The sequence below is a fragment of the Hoplias malabaricus genome, chromosome 1, assembly GCF_029633855.1.
Source record: "Hoplias malabaricus isolate fHopMal1 chromosome 1, fHopMal1.hap1, whole genome shotgun sequence".
In the NCBI taxonomy this organism is placed as follows: Eukaryota; Metazoa; Chordata; class Actinopteri; order Characiformes; family Erythrinidae; genus Hoplias; species Hoplias malabaricus.
The window spans coordinates 29,854,362-29,873,901 of NC_089800.1; the positions used below are offsets into that span (position 1 = coordinate 29,854,362).

Consider the following 19,540-nt stretch of genomic DNA (forward strand, 5'->3'; position numbering starts at 1 on the left):
TCACATTCCCTCCCTGGAAATAAGAAAAACTTTTTTACACAAACAGATTTTATTAAAGCTTCATTATAAAAACCATGTAACATTATGTAGTTTACACATGAACATTTTTCAGTTTCAGATTTCCCGTTATTAATTGATTATTTAGTTAAGAAGTAATTTTTTTGAGGTCATCTGGCATACCACTTGCTGCTTCATGTACCATCTGATTTAGATTATTTACATTTTTAATAATTTCAGCTCCTTGATCACAGACACCCCATGCCGATTCCCCCTAGGGGGAGGAATCCCAACCCCTTCCCATCGTACAAGCTCAGACCCTAGACGCCAGCAAAGAAATATTAGGAGAGACACCACACCATGTCAGAGATGAAAGAATCTCAAAAAGCAAAGAGTTTAAAGTCCAGGAAACCCACAGACCCTGTTCCTCCGAGGCTTTTCCATTACCTAAGACTTACTGCTGTTCTTGACTGATGTGGACATTTATGCACCACCTGTAACCCCAGAAATATTCTTCTCATGAACTCATTGTGAGTGAGAAGAACCCTTTAAATGCTTAAAGACCCTGTACACACCATGAAGGTTCTAGAAACAAATCTCTTAAATAGGAACAGAACATTTACAAACATTTAGAAACACAGATCTTTAGCAAAAAAGTCTGGCCGCTTTGTGGTGGGTATGTCACACTACTGATATTGGAGCCCCCCCCCACCAACCCCACCTGCTTCCACAGGAGAATCAAGATCTGAATCTAAATGGAACATCTGTACCTCAAGGATCAAACCCCACAGCAACGTTCTCCCCTGTCTAAACAGCCCTGTTCAGAACACCCACTTTCAATGCCTGTTCCTTTAAATGATTACGAACTGCTTACTGTTCACACTGACCCAAGCACACAGCAGTGAGGAGCGAGGAGCAGAAGCACTGGTATTTAGTCCTTTTCACTCGTTTCTCATTCTTCTCTGTTCTTGTTTTCTCTATTTACTCAGTGCTCTTCTATCTCAATGCTCGTTGCATCTGTTTTGCTGTGTTGGGTGGTCTTGTTTTACATTGTGTAGGTTGGGGGAGGGCTCCAGATCCCCACATTAGTGTTCATATGCACTGAATAAGTTATTTTTTATATAATATTTCTTTTTTAAAAGATTATTCTGGGGCTGATACGTTTGTAATTGTTGTTTTAATTTTTACAGCCATGATTTTTATTCCACCCGAGTAAAAGTAGTCTGACAGAAGAATAGATTTTGAATTCTCCTCACTTCTGCTCATACACAGTCTGTGGCCTTTTTAACGAAGGGAGCTTAACTCTAATAAACATCAACAAACCATTATAATCCCTTCACTCTGCTCTGGTCAGGTTAGATTAAACTGCCAAACAGACAGTGACCTACTGACAGAGAGTTTCCTCTTCTAATAGACAACAGGATGGTACTCAGTATAAGGAAGTGCTCAACATTTGTAACATTTAGAGAATACAAAAGCATGGGTGGCCTTAACTTGCCCCAAAGAAACTATTTTAAAAACAGCACAAAACTACAAAAAAATCAAATGTATAAAAGCCATACCTTCTGGAATACCATTACACCCACCTAGCAACACCCTTCCAACATCCAATTGGTTGGAATACCAAATGGAATACCAATAAGTGCATTTAGCAAAAACTAGCAACTACCTGGGAGTTGAATAAACTGAGGTTTGTCGTTCAGTACTTGGACAGTGGCACAGTAAGCAGACTGATTGCAGTACGAGACCTAGGGTACAGGAAGCGTATGTAAGGCCAGTTAAAATGTGCTCGGTGGTGTGGGAGCACTTAGAGACGATGAGGGCTGCCAGATTTGGAGAGTTGGGTCATAACTCAATGGAAAAACTTGCGCTGGGTTACATAAGCTAACCCTGTCTGCTCTTAATGCATTCAGCACAGTCGTGTAGTCGCAGCCAGACTCACACACACACACATTCATAAATGGCCTGGCTCAGATTCCCTAGAAATTTTGCACTGAAACTGACCAGACTACACCATGTCAGGAAGACTGCTACATTAACCTCTTGTAACAACTTCAGCTTCATGAATATATTATTATATGTATTCACTGAACAGGAAATAATTATATTATCAAAGAATACAGAATTTCTCTTGTTTATATTATTTATTAAAAAACTGTGCATGCAATAGTCTCTATAGAAAAGAGCAGCCACTCATAAGTCTCAAGTCACAATGCCCTCTGATAAAGTGTAGAACTAGAGGGGTTTGACAGACACTGAGCTGTTTGTGAGTTTTGTCCATTATAACCAACACAAAACGATGCACGTTTGTATCATGAGTCGAGGTGAGTAGTTCATTCAGTTTGGATTTTCTCGGGGAGGAGGAAAAAAGATAACCTGACTGATCCAGATGGAAATAAAATCACTGAGTATTATTTGCAAAAGAATAAAAAGAAAAGTTTGTCCTATCCCTGTGTATGCATGGGTTTCCTCTGGGTGCTCCAGTTTCCTCCCACAGTCCAATCACAGATGATTGCTCTGATAGATTGCAACATTAGAAAAGTGCCCCAGTGTTTTTCTCACAGATCCACCGTATTTTATGAGAGCAATTTCTATCATTCCAATTTTTGTTTCCTTCTATAGTTGCACAGTCCTCTTCGCCAAGATTGTTAGGCTCCCCGTCATTCCAGAACCTGAAAGCCAAAAGAATCACATACAGATGTTTATGAGCACATTAGCCTTGAGTTCTGATATTACCATAGTACAAAGAAATTTAGAACACTTCAAGGCCTACTCTTAAAACCAGATTAGCTAGCTTTTAACAGGGGAGGCAATGGGCTAGATACCAGCAGAACACCGTTGCCTTAACGGATCCTTTTTATTTCAATTGTGTGTGCAGTGCATTATGGGTTGTGTTATGTTCAAGAGCTCTCAAAAGACCGCTGGACTATGTCCAGCCAATCACGTGAGAGCATATTGGATGCATCACAGGTAAACAGAAGCTCAATAGGAGATTTTAAGGTGGACTGACTGATGATAAGAGAACGTGTTGTAGCACTTGAATTTAACTCCTTCAACGGAAATATAAACACAAGTAGATGAACCATCATAGCAACATAAGCTTTTAAGATGGAAAGAGAGAAGAAGAAACCAACTTAGCTTTTTTTATTCTCCAGCTTCATTTCACTTTAAATGGTGCAGTGGTTTACATCCAGACCTCTGTAACTGCTTTATTATTTAAAGTGGAATGAAAATGTCGAATATGCTGGTGTTAGTGTAATAGCGGCAGCATTTAAGGTCAAACTGGAGGTGTAATTGTGTAAGTTTCAATGTGTATAAATGTGTGTTGAATAGCAGCAGGTAGGGGGTGCTCAAGAGACAAAATATATGTTTAATTGTTTCATTAAGAAATGCAGCTAGGTTTTATAGTGTACTTGGAAATATAGAACACTTTGAGGCCTACTCTTACAACCAGATTAGAAGTGGGCTAGAAACCAGCAGAACTCTTTTCTGAAAGTATGGTTGTCATGGGGCAGGGTTCTGGCTCAGATCTCAAAAATCCCTAATAATCCTCAATAAGAAAGTACATATAATATTTTTTTTTTTGCTCCGTTTTAAAGTGGAGATACCCTGTGCCTATTATATCCTATACAGATGTAGCCAATGTAGCTGTTTAGCCAATGATTCTAATCTCCTCAGTGTGGTTGAGATTATATAATTAATGTATGTTTATGGTTTATACAAAATTGTCTTTGGTCTGGCTTTTAATCATCTGCTAAATGATGTTTTCTCAAATGAAGCAGGGATGTGGTTTCAAATTTTCTTGGGCTGTGAGGTCTCTTAAATGTTATTCAGACAATATGTGTTTATCTGTAAATCTTTTGCATTTGAAAGGCAATAAACCACAGGACTGGTGAGTTTTTGTGGGTGGATTGTCTTTGATTACATTTGTCTTTCTCCTCCTGCTAGCGCTCTGAGGATGACAAAGTTCTATCACAAAGACAAAACTAATTATGTGGAGGTTATTTGGGAAGAGCTGTACAGCACAAACTACAGGGAAAGAAAAGACCCCTCTGCCTGGAAAATCTTGGAGATGTGTACCAAGCACTAGTGAGCAATTTATCAAACATACACTAGGGGCAGTGAGCACACATATTCCGAGCAGAAGGCAGCCACAAGGGCAGCCAGGGATTAAGTGACCTCACTATGTTTTTTAGGATTCTGCTCTGCTCCTCCAGTCTATGTTCTGTTTCTGGTTGTTTTGTTTGTCTATAGTTCTCTTTGTACCTCTGTCTCAAGTCTTTGTCCTTAGCCAAGCTCCTTCCTCTCAGGTCATTCTCTTGTCCTTGTCTTAGCCACATTCTGTTGAGTTATAAAGCTCTGTCCTACTCTTAGTTGTTGTATTATGTTGCATTTCTCTAAGTGTCCTTTAGCCGTCTCTTACTCAGTTACCCCTGTGTCTTGTTATATATTATGTTAAATTGTTGGTTGGTCTTTCAGCTTTATTCTCTTTGGTCTATGGTCTGCTCCTTCGTCCTGTTACTTGGTCACGGGTCTCTGTGTTTATTGACTTGGTCATCCCTAGTGTTTATGTTCTTAGCTTATGTTATTTTGGCATGCTTTTCATTTTTAGTATATGTTATGTTTTAGGTTTCCTGGTTTGGATCAAATTAATTTTAGATTTTGTTTCCTTCTCTGCTTTTGTTTTAGATTTGTCTTTTTCTTGTTCTTGTTAGATTATGTCATAGTCTCCATTTAAGTTTTTTTTTAGTTTTCCTAATCTATGATGTACTTGTTGTCTTGGTATGTTTGTCTCTGGCTTTGTGTCAATTATTACTTGGTTGTAGTTAACACCACCGGCTCCCTCAGAGTTGTCGCCTACTTGTGTCCCTGAGCAAAGCCCTGGGATGAAGAGGAACAGCGGATGAACCCATCATATCATAGAGAAATTCCCTCATGCATTAATCTCCCTCCTCCCTCATGTATTTCTGTAGTCCATTTCATTATATGAATGTATAATCAATATTCAATATTACATTTAATAATCTACTTGTGTTGATTAAGCCAATCCTTGGTTATTCATTTGCGTGTGCATTATTTTTGAACAGAATTCTTACTTTCTGGACAGATTCAATTTCAGAGCCAAGAACCCTTTATAGTGTTGCTTTAAATGGTAACAGTTGATTTCTATTTATTGCACTTGAATAGTTTTAAATGTCTCCTAAGCTTTATTCATAATTGCCTTTTACAGTTCTTTTATTATTTCTAAAAAGCAGTTTGAGTTGCCATTGTGAACGAACGATAGTCTATAAATAAACTTGCCTTACCTATCTATGATATATTTTTTATTGATTAATTGGGTGGGGTCTGAACTGGATAAGAGGATACAGACAATGAATGAAAAACAGGCTGGGGCTGGTTAAACACTAATAGAAAACTGTGTTTACAGCAGCGTTGATTGAAGTTCTGGAGGACCATATTATTTAAATATTATTAAGTATATTATTATTTATTAATATTAAACGATTAAACCAAGCATTAATTATTGTTTAATTACTTACTTATTACTTAAACCTAAACTTAAATTGTGTTGTCTTCACTACAGTCAAAATAATAGTCTCTTACCCACTGGTGAGTCTTGTGCCATCCACCCATTTCCAATCACCCTCTTTGCCAAGGTCAGTCAGGCCAATCCAGACTACCGCACTATCATGATTGTCTAGAAGTTGAGCAGCAAAATCCTGTGATAGTGGGAATAAAATGATGGGGCAACTCCAACAATTTTACACAATCTCACGATCAGAACATTAAATTAAACCTAGCACAAAAAGAGAAGGAGCATGTTCCTGTTTCATTTCCTATGATATATATATATGTATGAAACTTTGTAAATTACTGTGTCCAGCTGTATTTGAGAGTCTGAGCTCTTTGTTGAGTTACTGAACCTCGACATGCTCACGGACGATGGCACAGTTCACCCTGACGAACCAACTCATTGGTTCCAGCTGGGAATTAGCTTTTCTGGTTTGTGAACCTGATTATGTTGGTGGAAACGTGCTGAACGGTTCCAAATATAGTTCACAAACTCATTGGTGGAAAAGCACCAATTATGTATTATGTTAAATATAATATAATATAATATATGTATAAAAATGATAATAATATAATATAAGTAAATATGTTAAATATATATATATATATATGATGTCACTGGAGGCTGGAAAATAAGACTGAACTATTACTGCAATCAGCCACCTTTATTTAGCACCCTTACAAGGGAACTAGGCAAAAAGGAGCAAGGGAAAAAGGACTTGCTGTTTAGCGAGATGAAGGGACGCCACATGTCCCAAACCTAACACTGCAACACATCTCAAAACACACCATGCCGAAACACACACAACACATAAACATTTAGACCCCAGAACAATAATGTATCCCCTAAAAAATTCTTAAATAAAAATAAGGGGCTGCCACCATGAATGCTGGGAGTTCCCCATACACTCTGCCACCATAACATATTATATATTATATATATTATTATATATTAACAGTATGGGTTTGACAGATTAATACAACACTTGAAGGCACCACTCCATTGTATTGAGACTGAGACAGGAAAACTAATCTTGTGCTCAATCTATAGTTTTCCAACTTTTTCCAGATTTACCTCCCCCTTTCCACTCCCATTGCATTGTGGGACAAAAGTGTTCATGAACACCACACTCAGTGACCAACCAGGCCTTATGCTTCTTTGAGTGATGTCAGAAACTGGAAACTGCATCTGAACTGCGGACAAAGTCACATTTACCACTGGTAAACTCAGGATTCTAGATGATACATGAGTTTACAAGATGTGACAATGGCAAATATGCATTTGAATTGTCTCATTATGTATGTTTTCTTTAGATAAATCATATATTATTATTAGATTTGCTATTACTCTAAAAGCGTTTAGTTGTTTTTTAATGATAGATATTTTTCCACCTCCTACCAATGTTGTTCAAGGATTCAAGAAAAGAACGGTTATATTGGTGTCAAAGCTAATTGGCAACAATTGCCTGTTAAAAAAATAGCCTGTGCTAGCAGAACTAGCTCTCATGCTAATCTACAAACACCAGTGAGCCACAAAAATGATGGAAAAACGGGAGATCGGACACGGGTGAATAAATACAAACGAAAGGCCACTATTATATTTAATTTCAGAAATAACTAGTGAAAATATAGATCTTTTAATTTTTATTGAATATTACTAAGAGCTACAAACTGAAAGACAGTGACTTCTGTGAGATTCCCAAAACAGTTCTTTTCATCTCACCTGTTCTTCCTTGTTATTTATGATCACCAGATCTGCTCCTCTCTTTTTGCAGAGATCTCTGCTCTCATTCCAGGTTTTACCTGAACATGAGACATAGTAATAACTAGAATTGAAGTAGAGCCATCCCCGCTGAGAGTTCGAACCTGCTCACACAGAAAATTAAAAGACGGCATCAGTGGTGTAGTGAGTTTCTATTAAAAAAGTAGCTAAGACTAAAGAAAGAAGAATGTGGTAGGCACCACATCAAACTATGACCTCTAAATAAATATATAATTGTTCATATATGTGTCTGTGTTTATGATAATAACATACTCTCAAATTCTATCCAATCCACTCATTTCAGCCTGATCTTGTATTAGTGAAAAATCTGAGTATTCCTTGCTTATTAACTTTGTAGCTGATGATAAATTAATGCTAGTTCCTGTCAGGATTTTAGTACCATACTAATCAGATGTACTCACTTAAATCAGTTAATTTCTTCTGTAGGAGGTCTTTCTCTGTTGTATTTCTATAGCTGCTGTAACTGGCCTCTATCTGGTCTCTCTCAGTACCCAGGTTGTTGAACAGGATCCATAGCACTGTGATGGCAGTCAGCAGGAGAAAACACAGCAGCCCCAGACACACTGTAGCCAGTCTGTAGCATTTATTCCTTGCAGCATTGTATCCTGAATCTAAAAAGAAACCATTTCTAGAAATCATCTAGAAAGAAGACATTTCAGCTGTACCAGCCATTGAGAAAAAAATCTACATTTCATCCATGCTGAAGACTATATTATTATTATCCACAGACCACTAGCAACTATAACAATATTACAAACACAAATGAACAAATAATCCACCTTATGTGAAACACAGAATGACAATGTTTTTATTATTTGTTTGTGTGTGAGAGAGAGTGAGACAGAGAGAGAGAGATTTTGATAAATATACAAAAACTGAATATTGATAAAAATATATAACAACAAATTTCGTTGTCCAGCCCCCTCACCCACTGAAAGCAATTACTGCATTACGAAACAAAATACACGAATGAGAATTAAATCTTATAACAAGCAAGAAATGAAAAACAGTTCACTTTCAAATCTACAGCGACTGGTGTCCTCAGTTCCCAAACACTGTGTTGTTACAACACAGCGTTAAACATTCTACTGTTCTAATGTTATTGGAATGTGTTGCTGGCATCAAACTCAAAATGAGCAGATATTTTTTTCAAAAAGAAAAAAAAACTTTCTTAATTTCAACATGTAAAATATAGTCTTTGTACTATTACACATTTACTATATGGTTTAAATGATTTGCACATAATTTAATTTTGTTTTTATTCACAACTGTCTCAACTGTTTTTGGATATGGGGTTGTACAATGTCATGATTTGTTCCTAAAATATACATTTTCAGACATTTGTGAGTATTTTATGTCAAGAGGAGTAATAAAGAGATAATTAGCAGAATTACTATATAAGATACAGTGTAAACTAATATCCTTAATAAGCTAATAATAATAATTAGTTTACTATATTTGCTAATAATTAATGATTAATTAAAATAAATAGCAGCATTAATGCATAAGTACTAATAAGCTATCATGTTAATTCTTTAAATGAATGAACATACTAATATATTAACAATGGAGTAAGTAGCAGGTAGTACACAGATAATGAGTAATTAAGATATAAACTAACCTATTTTACCAGTTCACTTAATTACTAATCTCTAGTAAATGAACCAGTTACTAAGTAACAGCTAATTAAGATTTAATTACTGAGAAAATAATGGGAAATTAGCCATTACTAATTCTATAATTATTAATTAATTAGTGAAAATTAATGTAAAGTGTTACTATTTTTTTATATAAATATATAGATGGGAGAGAGAGAAAGACAGAGAGATTGTCTGCAGGTATAGTACTACTATATAATTTAAAAAACACCTTTTCCTAAATTATTAAACTGTCTTTCATCTTGTGTGAAAATCACATGATGTTTGAATCAAAATAAATGCATAAATGCTTATATGAAATTTTTTCACATTAACTTTCATTAAATATTCACAATGGCTTTGCCTTCTATTGTCACGTTCTCTTGTTAAAGCAACATCTATGGTTGTGTGTAACTGCAGTTCTCTCTGGTTTGTTTACGCTCAGAAGCTTGACACCTTTAAGGTATGTTTGAGGAGACAAAATGACTGTTGTTTGCACGTGGCTTAAGTTTAACTTCTTTGTAAGTTTTTATTCCCTGTTTGAATTGCCACAGCAACACATTTGTAACTCAAGTAATTTTGTAGTTTTTTGTGCAACAACAGCAAGAATAAGTCAATATAACCCACTTATAGAGCAGGAATAGAACAACATCCTAATCTTAAACCTCCAAAATATAGTTTTTCTGCTGTGAGCAGAATGAGAACGCCTAGCATATTGGACCAAGACATTTTCAGACACTAGGGCTTCAAAAACACATTAGACCAGTATAATTTAGACTGGAGAGCAGCATGAGAAAATAGCATCAGAATTTGCTAAAAATTGTTTGGTTTTATTTATTTATGAGAATGTCACCTGAAGTGGCTGAAGTTTTGTTTGAACAGTGATAATATAGAAGATGAATTTACAGTACCTGAATTCTTCCTTAATTCCTTAATATCTGTCATCCTGGTGGTCTTCGTGTTCTCTACATTTTCATATATACAAGAATCTGAACCATATCTGTCTTCAGGAATTGCTTTGGTCTTCCTCATCTCCATCCTCAGTTGTAGCTTGATGTAACAGTAATAAGTGAATCAGTTTGAGCAGATGATATTTGGAAGTATTGTGTCTAATTCTTATTCATATACATCTACTAATGTGTTTCTTTTTGGAATGCCTACTTCCCCTGTGTATGTCTTACGCAATTCTGAGTGTGAATGTGAGAAGTTGCTTAGATTTTTCCCACCAAAACATAGTACACAATATTTCTGAAAATGATTATATATTATGTATACATTTATACATTGTATTCTATTATTTATTCCAGAAGCCATATGCACAGTAAAGCGTAGTGATGGGAGAAATTTGTAAAACAGTGTTGAATCTTTGTGCTCTAAACAGCTTTAATTGCATTTCATATATCACGACGCATGATGGTGGTTCAAACACCGATCAGGTTTGAATTAAATCTGCATTCTACAACTTTTTGAATTTTTTCAGTAGAACCTTTTGGACTGTGATATGGTCATATGTTCCATATAGCAGGGTTTAAATTCCTGCTATAGTTCTGTGTTTCAGAATCAAAGAGCAGATATTCCCACAGTCAGGGATGAATGTGATGTACCACACACATAACCTGGCTGTACAAAACGTGCAGAGTGAAACTAACAAATAAATTTTAACCTGAAATATGTACAAAAGCCCATGACTACAATATTCCTGATCTGAGCTCTTTTAAGCACATTGTGCAGGATTTCTGCTTGTACATTGTGGTCACTGCCTAAGGAAACATATTTGGTCATAGGGCAGTGATCCAGTTCAGACGATGGTTCCCCTTTTGAGTTTTGGTTCCTCTGACTTAATGTTTCTGAGTCATCATTTCAACTTCAGCTTTCTAATTTCAAAATTGTCCAAATGTGAGTGACTCGGTGAGTCTGTAAAATTGTCCACACGTGTGAGTGTGTAAGTGACTGGAGCAGTTACAGACAATTAATGAATTGCGACTCTTAAAATGATCCATCCATGATGCAGTGCACAACCTGATACAGTGCACATATCATGACACTGCTTACATGAAAATTGAACAAAATTTTCTAAATAGATACAATAATTATTTAATTGAACAAACAATTGAGAAATATCATGCAGCTTGAAAGATAGGTAGAACATTGTGTGGTATAATGAATACAATGTAAGTATATATTTGTACTAAATAACACAAAATAACACAATATCTCAACTACTGTAAATGTAATTATCTCATGGGTAATGCTTAGTATAATATCCTGCAATTTCTCTGAGATTAATTTTGAAACAAGAACAAATTGCTAGATCAATACCTGATATTTTAATGATCTCTTGGCTGAACAGAAAACATTCTCATAGCAATGTTGAGAGTGTCAGCACTGGTCTGCTTGTGCTACCACAAATCCAGCCCCAGAGACCTTGTGGGGGACTCAAAGGGGGAAAACCCTAGAGAGGTCCAGTTTTATATAAATCTAGATGACCATTACTGGTCTGTTAGCTCTGACACACTGCAACATTACTGGAAACAAGAGACCCAGATTTTTTCTCACAGATCCAACAGGTTTCAACAGAGCAGTCCTTTTCATTCCAATTCTTAGTCAATCATCACCCTCACTGTTCGGCTCCCCAGCTTGCCATTTCCTGAAAGCCAAAATTATCACAGAAATATGCTAATTAGCAAGTTAGCCTTGAGTTCCGACTTTATCACAGCACTAAGAAATTATGAACCCTTTTAGGCTTAATACCTGATTAACTGGATGATTCTGGTTGCTTCAGTGTGGTTAATATTACAAGCTCCCTGGAGAAACAAATTAGTCACTTTCTGTGTTTAAGGAGGGCGGCACGGTGGCGCAGCAGGTAGTGTCGCTGTCACACAGCTCTGGAGGTTGTGGGTTCGATTCCCACTCCGGGTGACTGTCTGTGAGGAGTTGGTGTGTTCTCCCTGTGTCCGTGTGGGTTTCCTCCGGGTGCTCCGGTTTCCTCCCACAGTCCAAAAACACACGTGAGTAGGTGGATTGCCGACTCAAAAGTGTCCGTAGGTGTGAATGTGTGTGTGTGTGAAGGACTGGCGCCCCCTCCAGGGTGTATTCCCGCCTTGCGCCCAATGATTCCAGGTAGGCTCTGGACCCCCACGACCTTGAATTGGATAAGCGATTACAGATAATGAATGAATGTGTTTAAGGAGGTATTATTTCAGGCTCCTGCATTGCGCGAGGATGATCGGGCTATGAATAATAGTGGGGTGTGCAACGAGATTCATAGATTAAGAAGAGGTTATACAGTGCAGTGAATGTCTCATTTGATGTGAGGAAAATGAGTCATAAAGCAGATGTTAATGATTGGCAAAAACAGAGTGATTGAATTTGGGCGCCAAAGACCACAGTATGAAGGAAGTATTCGCAGGTGTTCTGTGAATTAAATTTATTTTGTTTCAACACCATTCCTTCTCAGATGGTTAAACTGTTGCTTTGGAAGGTAATAACCTGCAGGACTAGCAAGTCTCTAGTGGGTGGATTGTCTTTGAACTGCTAACCTCTGAGGATGGAGACAAAGCTAAGGGTATTTGTTCATCAGTTGTTTTTTTTTCATCTCACATGTTCTTCTTCACTACTTATAATCACCAGAAGTAAAGTAAAAAGTAAAAACTGGAGCCAAAGTACAGCCATCCCGGCAGGAGGTGTAAATACACAGACACAAAAATACACAGACACAACCATCAGTTGTTTAGTGAGTTCTATAAAAGAATAAAGACTAAAGAAAGAACAGTACCTTGATGGTGAAGTGAAGATTTCATTCTTAAAATAATAATATAAAATATAAGATAACATACTCTCATTCTGTTCAGTGAATATTAGGGCCTCATAAATATACACAAAACACACTGATCTTTATCTATGAGCACCTGACACTTTAAGCCACAACTCAGTGTTCTGTTTTTGGGCCACTGAGCATCACATATGAATGAAGAAAGTAGCCTTCTGTAAGATTTAGTTTATAAGTCTCTAGCCATTCAAACAGAATCTAGAATGGTCTTGTTTGGGTGGAAAAAGCCCACAGAGGACATTACATATTAACTTTGTGGTTAATATGCTAAAATAATGCATTTTTAGTGCCCTCCTGTTCAGACATACTCACTTATATTGACTGATTTCTTCAGGTTGCTGTATTCCATCCACACTGAACACTGATGCCTATCAGGAGGAGAACACGTTACAGCCCCAGACACACTGCTGCCAGTCTGTAACCTTTGCTCCTTGGAGCATTATGCCCTGAATCTAGAAAGAAATCATTTAAAGACATTTCAAGTGTAGCTTGTCATAGTTCATGGGGCAGCTGTGGTCTTAAGATTAGAGAGTGGGTTTCACCAGAAAGCTGCCACTTTCATTCCCAGGATTTACAGGAAAAAAAGGGGGAGGGGGGAGTGGAGGACCTGTTTTCTCACCTAGTCCCCAAATTGCTCCCAAGGGACTATGGCTAGCATATTGCTGCTTCATGTGTGTGTGCGTTTGAGATTACACCTCTGCTAGTCTAGGATTCAGTTCCCCTTTGCACAATTCTTGGAATTACTTTCTGCATGAAACATGAAGAGATCACACTGGAGCATGGGTAATATCACAAATTTGTCATTTGTGAATGTGTGGCCTGATACACACTAGCAATAAGAAACGGAAGTTCCGATAAGGGGGGTGCTCATGAGCACGCTACAGCACAAACAAACATTACAAAGCTAAAAGTGTGAATGATGGGTCAGGGCCTAAGACCTCAACTGTGCAGATAGCTCTGATATTTTGTAACCTTATTTTAAGTAGTTTTTGTCTTTTGAAAAACTGCCAATAGGTAAAGTTGTTTTTAAATAAATTTATACAAAAAAACAACCCTCAGCAACTTGTAAAAAAGACATTTTTAAACTTTTTAAAACCCAAAATAAAAGAATAGTATCAGGACATTTTGTCAAAATACAAGTCAAAATTACTCAAATTAAAATAGAATAATATTCTTGAGCATTTTTAACTTATCAAGATTGTACTTTTTGCAGTGTGTCTCTTCCAAAATCACAACAGCCATAACTGGCAAACAAAAATAGGAAATTTAGGAAATCTTACCAGAAGAGATTTCAGAGTCATCGCTCTGATCAATAGTAATTTCTTCTCCATCGGAGTAACAGGGGTTGACATGGTTGAGGATCATGTCCAAAGCCTGCTGTGTACTGTAAACCTGTGCCATCTTTGCTTCTCGGTCAACAGAGTAAGTGAAATAGGTGTGGTGATGTGGCTTTTTATCCATACGAAGGTGGATACACGCATAATCGTTATCATTGTTCACACTATCACCCATCACACCCATCTCTATTCACTGTTGCCTGGTACTGGCATATTTCCACCTAATGGCTGCAACAACAACATTTTAAAAATAAATATAGAACCCATCTCAGTTACCTCCATCGTGTATATTTGTAATATTGTACTATAGTGAGAAATGTTTATTCTATTATATTTCACTCAGCATGAAGCCAGATAGGCTATTTACTTTGGTGCAGTTTATTATATATAGTTTATGCACTTTATTAACAAGTTTTCCTGTGTCTGCAGTCATCTTTCTCTTTATTCTAAAACTGATACAAAGACATTTGTACTATAATTCCAAAACATCTCAAGTCTGCCTCCTTTGTACTAATTTTGGATTGTTTTCTCACTGATGATTGGTCAAAATAGCTAAAGTTCAGATTTTTTAACCATTATTTTAGTAGTTTTTGTCTTTTGAAAAACTGCCAATAGGTAAAGATATTTTTACATACATATATACAAAAAAACAACCCTCAGCTACTTGTAAAAAGGACATTTTTAGTTAAACTTTTTTAAAACCCAAAGTAAAAGAATCTTATTAGGACATTTTGTCTTGTTTTAAGTCAAAATATCTCACCCCATCGGCAATTTTTTTCTTGACAAGTAAATATGACTCAAATTAAGATAAAATACTATTTTTAGCAATTTTTACTTAACTGATTTATTTATTTATATTTTTCAAGGTTTTTGTAAGTTTCACATCAAATAATATTGCATTAGATCAACAAATATAAACTAAAAAGCTTAAATAATTCTTTATTGTGTGTATTCTAAATAAACAAGTATTATTTCATCATATTTTTGAAAGATTATAATAATAATTTTTATTATCAGCAGCTGAGAAAACTGCCAAAGTACCAAAATATTTTTTATTTGTTGAGATTGTTGCCCTGAACTAAACTCCTGAAAGTCTGTGCCTGCTGTGACAGTCAGAGCTTTATCAGTCAACATAGTTCACACTATCACCCATCCCCCCGTTTAGCACCTAGTGGTGGCTTAATGTACATAACAAAAGGTGGCCTAATGGGATGCAAATTACCCCAGCACTGCCATTTGGCAGCCTCTGGTAGAAAAAGGGGTCATATGAAAATCCTGGTAGTTCTAGTGCTAATGTAGTGGAAATAGTATGCACACATTGTGGTGGCATAAATACTACATAGCAGAGTCATTGACAATTAATCATTATTTTATTAATAATTAATTATTTAATTCATTTGGGTAAACTCCCTGTTTGGGAGCCATTTAATAATATGTAGTGTCTTTACCTGTCCAATTTTAGCTTAGACAAGTAGGTCATCATGTTAGATAACTTTACATATTATATAGCAGAATTAGCTAGAATTAATTATTATTAATGAATTATGCTCATTGACCTGCCGTAGGTTCTTGGCACTGAAATTAAATCTGAACAAGAAGTAATAATTCTATACAAGAAAAGTGCACACACAAATAACCAAGGATTGGTTTTATCACACAACTGGTTTATTAATTCTAATATCAAATAATGAATATTGATTATACATTCATATAATGAAATGGATTACAGCGATACATGAGGGAACAGGGAGATTAATATTTGAGGAAATTTCTCTATGATAATTACCCTAAATTCTAGAAAGGCTATAGTTTATCCCAGCAAGCATTCAGCACCACTCCTGAACCATGAAAGAAATGAAACCATGTGAACTTACGTATCCCGGGAGATAGCTGGGAGCATGTCGCTGACTCGAGGTGCTTTCTGGCGTGGCTTCCTGGAGCAATGCAGGTGTGGGCCTTGTAGCTGCAGCCGCTGGCATTCCATTTCTCCCCCTTTTCAGACAAAGCGACCCCTCTATCGGAGATGGTGTCATTCTGAAGTTCTCTGTGGGGATTCTCTGTCATTGCTGATCTGCCACCTTGTGAGAGACACGTCCATGCAGGTCTCTCCTGGGCCATCTCTGACCATCTCAGAATGTCATTCTGAGAGTGCTTGTGGCCGTCTTTTCCGTTGCTGTTCCAGAAGATTTGTCATCACTTTGAGGGTCAGAAGTCTGATCTCCTTCAATGCTCTGGCTGTGGCGTTGAATTTTTGCTGGAGTTAAAATACAGCTTTTCTTAAACTTTAGTTTTCTATTAGAGATAACATTTAAATGGAACTTCTGTTATATCTGGACCATGCTTGAGGGGCCCAAGACTGTTTAAGAAAGCCATGACCATCTGATGCCTGCAGAGGGCTGGAGAGTCCTCTTTCAAAACCCGAGTCATTTCTCTCTTTAGCCTTGAAAAAGGCTAAAAAAAAGTGAAGCAAAGGTGTGTGAAAAGAGGAGGCTAAGTGGGGAAAGAAGAAGCTTTTCTCATTTGGTGCCACTGGGTTCTTTTAACCAGAGTTTAGAAAACCTGCCCTGAATACCTGATTGTTTGTCAGAGATTGAGAATTGGAGCCTCTCTTGCTCCTGATTGGCTGCTTCCTGTACCATGGTAGTGACATCACATAAAATTTATGCCCCTTGACAAGACAAAGACTTGAAGATGATTCCTGACCATCCCAGAATTCTGGATCATATTGTAAAAGATTATATGTTAAGACAAAGTAATATCATTCAGACAGCCAGGTTTTACATAATTCGTAACCAAATACACACATAAGTTCGTATAAAAAAGAAATTACTTTAAACACATGTAAATGAATCTCACCCATTTTGATTGTCCAAATGGAATTAATTTCAAACAGTTGTGCCCATAGGCAACTTCTTGTTTTAAACCAATGCGAATTAAGGTTTAATTCTATAGTTTGAGAAGTTCTTCATTAAGCAGTTTTACACAGAGCATAAACTGATCCTCAGGAGCATCTCCCAAAAGATTCTTCTCTTGACCTGTGTGGCCTTGGGTCATAAAAATGAGTCCCCAGAGAGTGGATTTTATGACTCTGCGTTATCTCAAATTCTATATGCTGGTGCAAGGAGGGGATGTCTGAGAGCCAGCTAAAGTTAATACACATTCATCATATCACACTACACTAAAGATTACCCCCTGATGAGGGGTAATAGACTGTCATGCCTGTCTCCCAGGACTCCATATCCCAGAATGCACCAGACAGTCACATGACTCTACACCGGTCTCACTCACCGGAATTCTAATCTCGCACACCTGTTTGTCCCCTTATATAAACCTCATTCACGTACCAGTCCTTGCCGAGTATCAATGTGATTTATTCCTGCATACAACAAGTTCTCTAGAAATCTGACTATACTGATATCCTGTTGCCTACCTCTTGCTCATCTTTACGGTTCTTGTCTTTTGTAGTGCTCCTTCGGCTTTATTGATATTCTCTGCTTCTTGGACTCTGCCTGGTTTTTAACTACTCTTCTGGCTCATCTCTGAGATACCGTTTGCTCCCTGTGTTTGACCCTTGCTTGTTTTTGGCTTCCCCTTTTGATTTTGTTAAATAAACTATAAACCAGATTCCAAAAAAGTTGGGACACTAAACAAATTGTGAATAAAAACTGAATGCAATGATGTGGAGGTGCCAACATCTAATATTTTATTCAGAATAGAACACAAATCACAGATCAAAAGTTAAAACTGAGAGAATGTATCATTTTAAGGGAAAAATGTTGTTTCAAAATTTCATGGCATCAACAAATCCCAAAAAAGTTGGGACAAGGCCACTTTTAACCACCGTGTGGCATACCCCCTTTTTCTTACAACACTCAACAGATGTCTGGGGACAGAGGAGACCAGTTTCACAAGTTTAGAAATAGGAATGCTCTCCCATTCATGTCTAATACAGGCCTCTAACCGTTCAATCGTCTTGGGCCTTTGTCGCACCTTCCTCTTTATGATGCGCCAAATGTTCTCTATAGGTGAAAGATCTGGACTGCAGGCTGCCATTTCACTACCCGAATCCTTCTCCTACGTAGCCATGATGTTGTGATTGCTACAGAATGTGGTCTGGCATTATCTTGTTGAAAAATGCAAGGTCTTCCCTGAAAGAGATGACGTCTAGATGGGAGCATATGTTGTTCTAGAACCTTAACATAGTTCTCTGCATTAATGGTGCCTTTCCAGACATGCAAGCTGCCCATGCCACAAGCACTTATGCAACCCCATACCATCAATGATGCAGGCTTCTAAACGGAGCGTCGATAACAACTTGGGTTATCCTTGTCCTCTCTGGTCCGGATGACATGGCGTCCCAGTGTTCCATAAAGAACTTCAAATCGTGACTCATCTGACCACAGAACAGTCTTCCATTTTGCCACACTCCATTTTAAAAGACCCCTGGCCCAGTGCAAACGTCTGAGCTTGTGGAGCTTGCTTAGAAATGGCTTCCTCTTTGCACTGTAGAGTTTCAGCTGGTAACAGCGGATCGCACAGTGGATTGTGTTCACTGACAATGCTTTCTGGAAGTATTCCTGAGCCCATTCTGTTATTTCCTTGACAGTGGCATTCCTTTTTGAGGTGCAGTGACGTTTAAGGGCCCGGAGATCACGAGCATCCAGTAGAGTTTTAAGGCCTTGACCCTTACGCACAGCAATTGTTCCAGATTCACTGAATCCTTTGATGACGTTATGCACAGTTGATGATGATAACTTAAAAGTCTTTGCTATTTCACGCTGGGTAACACCATTCTGATATTGCTGTACGATCTTTATGTGCAACAATAGTGGAATTGGTGATCCTCTTACCATCTTGGCTTCAGAGAGACACTGACACTCTGAGAAGCTCTTTTTATACCCAATCATGTTGTCAATTGACCTAATTAGTGTTAATTGGTCTTCCAGCTGTTCGTTATATGCTCAATTTCCTTTTTCCAGACACTTATTGCTACTTGTCCCAACTTTTTTGGGATTTGTTGACACTGTGAAATTTTGAATCAACACATTTTTCCTTTAAAATGTTACATTTACTCAGATTAAACTTTTGATCTGTCACCTATGTTCTATTACGAATAAAATATTGACATTTGCCATCTCCACATCATTGTATTCAGTTTTTATTCACAATTTGTTTAGTGTCCCAACTTTTTTGAAATACGGTTTGTATTTTGACTGCGCAAGTGTCTGCTTTCTGTTCAGTCATGACAGAATACTCGGCCACAGCATGCAGACAGCAGAGAATGTGAGAATGGCGTTAACCAGTCAGGGCTATGCTAGGTCAACACCAGCAAATGCTAGCAAGAGTGACTCAATCAGTCGATTCTCTCGCTCAGCAACAACAAAAC

At 37.3% G+C, this 19,540-nt stretch overlaps 1 long non-coding RNA gene across 1 annotated transcript; it reads right to left on the reverse strand.

Annotated features, from left to right (window-relative positions):
* Positions 1–2,172: 2,172 nt before the first annotated feature.
* Positions 2,173–7,865, reverse strand: LOC136687334 (uncharacterized). Its single transcript, XR_010800438.1, has 4 exons — positions 7,753–7,865; positions 7,292–7,434; positions 5,602–5,717; positions 2,173–2,669 (listed from the first exon to the last, which is right to left on the reverse strand). It is a non-coding gene; the product is annotated as an uncharacterized lncRNA (long non-coding RNA).
* Positions 7,866–19,540: the final 11,675 nt, after the last annotated feature.